We start from the raw sequence: 6,916 nt of genomic DNA on the forward strand, positions 1-6,916 counted from the left end.
TTTCATTTTTGGAAGGTTGTATGTTCCTAGGAATTTATCCATTTCTTCTAAGTTGTCAAATTTGTTGGCATACAATTTATCATAATGTTCTCTTATAATCCTTTGTATTTCTGTGGTGTTGGTTGTTATTTCTCCTCTTTCATTTCTGATTTTGTTTATTTTATTTTATTTTATTTTATTTTATTTTATTTTTTTAAAGATTTTTTTTTAATTGTTATTTATTTGACAGAGAGACACAGCGAGAGAGGGAACACAAGCAGGGGGAGAGGGAGAGGGAGAAGCAGAACTCCCGCCGAGAAGGGAACCCGATGCGAGGCTCGATCCCAGGACCCTAGGAACATGACCTGAGCTGAAGGCAGACACTTAATGACTGAGCCACCCAGGTGCCCCTGATTTTGTTTATTTTAGACCTCTCTTTCCTTTTTTTTTTTTTTGTTTTTTTTGTGAGTCTGGCTAGAGGTTTATCAATTTTGTTGATTTTTCAAAGAACGAGCTCCTGGTTTCATTTGATCCATTCTATTGGGGTTTTTGTCGTGTTGTTGTTGTTTTGTTTCATTTTGTTTTAATTTCTGTATCATTTATTTCTGCTCTAATCTTTATTTCCTTCTTTCTACTGGTTTGGGCTTTTGCTTGTTCTTCTTCCTCTAGCTCCTTTAGGTATAAGTTTATGTTAGGTTCTTTATTTGAGGTTATTCTTTTTCTTGTGGTAGGCCTGTATTGCTATAAACTTCCCTCTTCAAACCACTTTTGCTGCATCCCAAAAATTTTGGACTGCTGTGTTTTCATTTTGTTTCTCTCCATGTAATTTTTTATTTCTTTTTTCTAGGTTGACCCATTCATTATTTAGTAGCATGTTATTTAACCTCCATGTATTTGTGGGTTTTCCATATTTTTTTTTCTTGTGGTTGATTTCTAGCTTCATTGCATTTTGATCAGAAAAGATGCATGGTATGACTCACTTTTGTGAGTTCTTGACTACCTTTTACAGATATACTTATTTTTGCTGCCTCTGTGCTTCCTACTTTTCTTGCTCTTACTTATGGTCTTTCCTTTCCACTCAAAGAGTCCACTTCAACATTTCCTGTAGGGCTGGTTTAGTAGTCATGAACTCCTTTAGCTTTTGCTTGTCTGGGAAACTCTATCTCTCCTTCTATTCCCCCCCCTTTTTTTTGTAAGGATTTTATTTATTTATTTGTCAGAGAGACTGAGAGAGCAATCACAAGCAGGGGGGTGGCAGGCAGAGGAGAAGCAGGTTTCCTGCTGAGCAAGGAGCTCTATGCAGGACTTGATCCCAGAGCCCTGGGATCATGACCTGAACTGAAGGCCGACACTTAACCAACTGAGCCATCCAGGTGTCCCTCTCCTATTCTGAATAATAGCCTTGTTGGATAGAAGATTATTGGCTGCAGAATTTTTTTTCCCCTTTCAGCACTTTGAATATATCATGCCACTCTCTTCTGGCCTGCAAAGTTTCTGATGAAAATTCCACTGATAGTCTCATGGGGTTTCCCTTTTAGGTAAGTGTCTTCTTTTCTTTTTCTGCTCTTAAAATTCTCTTTTCCACTACTTTTTACCACATTAATTACTATGTATCTTGGACCTCCTTGGGTTGATTTTGTTGGAGTTTCTCTCTGTCTCCTGGATCTGGATATCTATTTCCTTCCACAGGTTTAGGAAGTTTTCAGCTATTATGTCTTTCAATAAATTTTCTGTCCCCTTTTCTCTCTTCTTCTTCTTCTGGGCTCCCTATAATGTGAATGCTATTACGCTTGGTGGAGTTGCTGAGTTCCTTAAGTCTATTCTCATTTTGTATATATTTTTTTCTCTCTCATCTGCTCAGCTTGATTACTTTCCATTATTCAGTCTTCCAGGTTGCAAATTTGTTTTTCTGCTCCTCTAGCCTGCTATTTATTCCCTCTAGTGTACTTTTAATTTCATTTATTGTGTTCTTCATCTCTGTTCCTTTTTTAACTCTTTGTTAATTGTCTCACTGATGTCCTCCACTCTTTTTTTTTTATTTTTTTATTGTTATGTTAATCACCATATATTACATCATTAGTTTTTGGTGCAGTGTTCCATGATTCATTGTTTGTTCGTAACACCCAGTGCTCCATGCAGAACGTGCCCTCCTCAATACCCATCACCAGGCTAACCCATCCCCCTACCCCCCTCCCCTCTAGAACCCTCAGTTTGTTTTTCAGAGTCCATCATCTCTCATGGTTCGTCTTCCCCTCTGACATACTCCCCTTTTCTTCCTCTCCTGTTATCTTCTTCTTTTTCTTTTTTCTTAAAATATGTTGCGTTATTTGTTTCAGAAGTACAGATCTGTGATTCAACAGTCTTGCACAATTCACAGCGCTCACCGTAGCACATACCCTCCCCAAGGTCTATCACCCAGCCACCCCATCCCTCCCACCCCCCCACAACTCCAGCAACCCTCAGTTTGTTTCCTGAGATTAAGAATTCCTCATATCAGTGAGGTCATGTGATACATGTATTTCTCTGATTGACTTATTTCACTCAGCATAACACCCTCCAGTTCCATCCACGTCATTGCAAATGGCAAGATCTCATTCCTTTTGATGGCTGCATAATATTCCATTATGTATATATACCACATCTTCTTTATCCATTCATCTGTCGATGGGCATCTTGGCTCTTTCCAGTTTGGCTATTGTGGACATTGCTGCTATAAACATTGGAGTACACGTACCCCTTCGGGTCCCTACATTTGTATCTTTGTGGTAAATACCCAGTAGTGCAAATGCTGGATCATATGGTAGCTCTATTTTCAACTGTTTGAGGAACCTCCATACTGTTTTCCAGAGTGGTTGCACCAGCTTGCATTCCCACCAACAGTGTAGGATGGTTCCCCTTTCTCCACATCCCTGCCAACATCTGTCGTTTCCTGACTTGTTAATTTTAGCCATTCTGACTGGTGTGAGGTGGTATCTCATTGAGGTTTTGATTTGGATTTCCATGATGCTGAGCAATGTGGAGCACTTTTTCATGTGTCTGTTGGCCATTTGGATGTCTTGTTTGGAAAAATATCTGTTCATGTCTGCTGCCCATTTCTTGATCGGATTATTTGTTCTTTGGGTGTTGAGTTTGATAAGTTCTTTATAGATTTTGGATACTAGCCCTTTATCTGATATGTCATTTGCAAATATTTTCTCCCATTCTGTCGGTTGTCTTTTGGTTTTGTGCACTGTTTCTTTTGCTGTGCAAAAGCTTTTTATCTTGATGAAATCCCAATAGTTCATTTTTGCTCTGGCTTCCCGTGCCTTTGGCGATGTTTCTAGGAAGAAGTTGCTGCGGCTGAGGTCGAAAAGGTTGCTTCCTGTGTTCTCCTTTAGGATTTTGATGGACTCCTGTCTCACGTTTGGGTCTTTCAACCATTTGGAGTCTATTTTTGTGTGTGGTGTAAGGAAATGGTCCAGTTTCATTCTTCTGCATGTGGCTGTCCAATTTTCCCAACACCATTTGTTGAAGAGACTGTCTTTTTGCCATTGGACATTCTTTCCTGCTTTGTCAAAAATAAGTTGACCATAGAGTTGAGGGTCCATTTCTGGGATCTCGATTCTGTTCCATTGATCTATGTGTCTGTTTTTGTGCCAGTACCATATTGTGTTGATGATGACAGCTTTGTAATAGAGCTGGAAGTCCGGAATTGTGATGCCGCCAGCTTTGCTTTTCTTTTTCAGTATTCCTCTGGCTATTCTGGGTCCCTTCTGGTTCCATACAAATTTTAGGATTATTTGTTCCATTTCTTTGAAAAAAGTGGATGGTATTTTGATGGGGATTGCATTGAATGTGTAGATTGCTCTAGGTAGCATTGACATCTTCACAATGTTGATTCTCCCAATCCATGAGCATGGAACGTTTTTCCATTTCTTTGTGTCTTCTTCAATTTCTTTCATGAGTATTTTATAGTTTTCTGAGTACAGATCCTTTGCCTCTTTGGTTAGATTTATTCCTAAGTACCTAATGGTTTTGGGTGCAATTGTAAATGGGATCGACTCCTTGATTTGTCTCTCTTCTGTCTTGTTGTTGGTGTATAGGAATGCCACTGATTTCTGTGCATTGATTTTATATCCTGCTACTTGACTGAATTCCTGTATGAGTTCTAGCAGTTTTGGGGTGGAGTCTTTTGGGTTTTCCACATACAGTATCATATCATCTGCAAAGAGTGAGAGTTTGACTTCCTCTTTGCCAATTTGGATGCCTTTGATTTCTTTTTGTTGTCTGATTGCTGTGGCTAGGACTTCTAATACTATGTTGAATAGCAGTGGTGAGAGTGGACATCCCTGCCGCGTTCCTGACCTTAGGGGAAAGGCTCTCAGCCTTTCCCCATTGAGAATGATACTCGCTGTAGGTTTTTCATAGATGGCTTTTATGATATTGAGGTATGTACCCTCTATCCCTATACTCTGAAGAGTTTTGATCAAGAAAGGATGCTGTACTTTGTCAAATGCTTTTTCTGCATCTATGGAGAGGATCATATGATTCTTGTTCTTTCTTTTGTTAATGTATTGTATCACGTTGATTGATTTGCGGATGTTGAACCAGCCTTGCAGCCTAGGAATAAATCCCACTTGGTCATGGTGAATAATCCTTTTAATGTACTGTTGGATCCTATTGGCTAGTATTTTGGTGAGAATTTTTGCATCCATGTTCATCAAGGATATTGGTCTGTAATTCTCTTTTTTGATGGGGTCTTTGTCTGGTTTTGGGATCAAGGTAATGCTGGCCTCATAAAATGAGTTTGGAAGTTTCCCTTCCATTTCTATTTTTTGGAACAGTTTCAGGAGAATAGGTATTAATTCTTCTTGAAATGTCTGATAGAATTCCCCTGGGAAGCCATCTGGCCCTGGGCTTTTGTTTCTTGGGAGATTTTTGATGACTGTTTCAATTTCCTTAGTGGTTATAGGTCTGTTCAGGTTTTCTATTTCTTCCTGGTTCAGTTTTGGTAGTTGATACATCTCTAGGAATGCACCCATTTCTTCCAGGTTATCTAATTTGCTGGCATAGAGTTGCTCATAATATGTTCTTATAATTGTTTGTATTTCTTTGGTGTTGGTTGTGATCTCTCCTCTTTCATTCATGATTTTGTTGATTTGGGTCATTTCTCTTTTCTTTTTGATCAGTCTGGCCAGGGGTTTATCAATCTTGTTAATTCTTTCAAAGAACCAGCTCCTAGTTTCGTTGATCTGTTCTACTGTTCTTTTGGTTTCTAGTTCATTGATTTCTGCTCTCATCTTTATGATTTCTCTTCTCCTGCTGGGTTTAGGCTTTATTTGCTGTTGTTTCTCCAGCTCCTTTAGGTGTAGGGTTAGGTTGTGTATTTGAGGCCTTTCTTGTTTCTTGAGAAAGGCTTGTATTGCTATATACTTTCCTCTCAGGACTGCCTTTGCTGTATCCCAAAGATTTTGAACAGTTGTGTTTTCATTTTCATTGGTTTCCATGAATTTTTTAAATTCTTCTTTAATTTCTTGGTTGACCCATTCATTCTTTAGTAGGATGCTCTTTAGCCTCCATGTATTTAAGGTCTTTCCGACTTTACTCTTGTGGTTGAGTTCTAGTTTCAAAGCATTGTGGTCTGAAAATATGCAGGGAATGATCCCAATCCTTTGGTACCGGTTGAGACCTGATTTGTGACCTAGGATGTGATCAATTCTGGAGAATGTTCCATGGGCACTAGAGAAGAATGTGTATTCCGTTGCTTTGGGATGGAATGTTCTGAATATGTCTGTGAAGTCCATTTGGTCCAGTGTGTCATTTAAAGTCTTTATTTCCTTGTTGATCTTTTGCTTTGATGATCTGTCCATTTCAGTCAGGGGGGGTGTTAAAGTCCCCCACTATTATTGTATTGTTGTCAATGTGTTTCTTTGCTTTTGTTATTAATTGGCTTATATAATTGGCTGCTCCCATGTTCGGGGCATAGATATTTACAATTGTTAGATCTTCTTGTTGGATAGACCCTTTAAGTAGGATATAGTGTCCTTCCTCATCTCTTATTACAGTCTTTGTTTTAAAATCTAGTTTGTCTGATATAAGGATTGCCACCCCAGCTTTCTTTTGGTGTCCATTAGCATGGTAAATGGTTTTCCACCCCCTCACTTTCAATCTGGGGGTGTCTTTGGGTCTAAAATGAGTCTCTTGCAGACAGCATATGGATGGGTCTTGTTTTTTAATCCAATCTGATAGCCTGTGTCTTTTGATTGGGGCATTGAGCCCATTTACATTCAGGGTAACTATTGAAAGGTATGAATTTAGTGCCATTGTATTACCTGTAAGGTGACTGTTAACTGTCTGTTGTCTGTGTTCGTTTCTGCTCTTTGCTGCTTTTGGGTTCTCTCTTTGCTTAGAGGACCCCTCTCAATATTTCTTGGAGGGCTGGTTTCGTGTTTGCAAATTCCTTTAGTTTTTGTTTGTTCTGGAAGCTTTTTATCTCTCCTTCTATTTTCAGTGATAGCCTAGCTGGATATAGTATTCTTGGCTGCATATTTTTCTTGTTTAGTGCTCTGAAGATATCTTGCCAGTCCTTTCTGGCCTGCCAGGTCTCTGTGGATAGGTCTGTTGCCAATCTAATGTTTCTACCATTGTAGGTTACATATCTCTTCTCCCAAGCTGCTTTCAGGATTTTCTCTTTGTCTTTGAGACTCGTAAGTTTTACTATTAGATGTCGGGGTGTTGAGCTATTATTATTGATTTCGAGAGGGGTTCTCTGTGCCTCCTGGATTTTAATGCCTGTTTCCTTCCTCACATTAGGGAAGTTCTCTGCTATAATTTGCTCCAATATACCTTCTGCCCCTCTCTCTCTCTCTTCTTCTTCTGGGATCCCAATTATTCTAATGTTGTTTCATCTTATCGTATCACTTATCTCTCGAATTCTGCCCTCGTGATCCTGTAGTTG

General features: G+C 39.1%; 1 protein-coding gene across 1 annotated transcript in view; it reads left to right on the forward strand.

Annotated features, from left to right (window-relative positions):
• Positions 1–235: 235 nt before the first annotated feature.
• CLEC1A (C-type lectin domain family 1 member A) overlaps positions 236–6,916 on the forward strand; it is a 35,991-nt gene continuing 29,310 nt past the window's right edge. The window contains exon 1 of the mRNA XM_025879622.2: positions 236–383. The gene's annotated coding sequence lies outside the window, so the exon portion shown is untranslated. The remainder of the gene's footprint in view (positions 384–6,916) is intronic.

This window comes from Callorhinus ursinus, unplaced genomic scaffold, assembly GCF_003265705.2.
Source record: "Callorhinus ursinus isolate GAN/ISIS: 27379988/994484 unplaced genomic scaffold, GSC_fseal_2.0 scaffold27, whole genome shotgun sequence".
In the NCBI taxonomy this organism is placed as follows: Eukaryota; Metazoa; Chordata; class Mammalia; order Carnivora; family Otariidae; genus Callorhinus; species Callorhinus ursinus.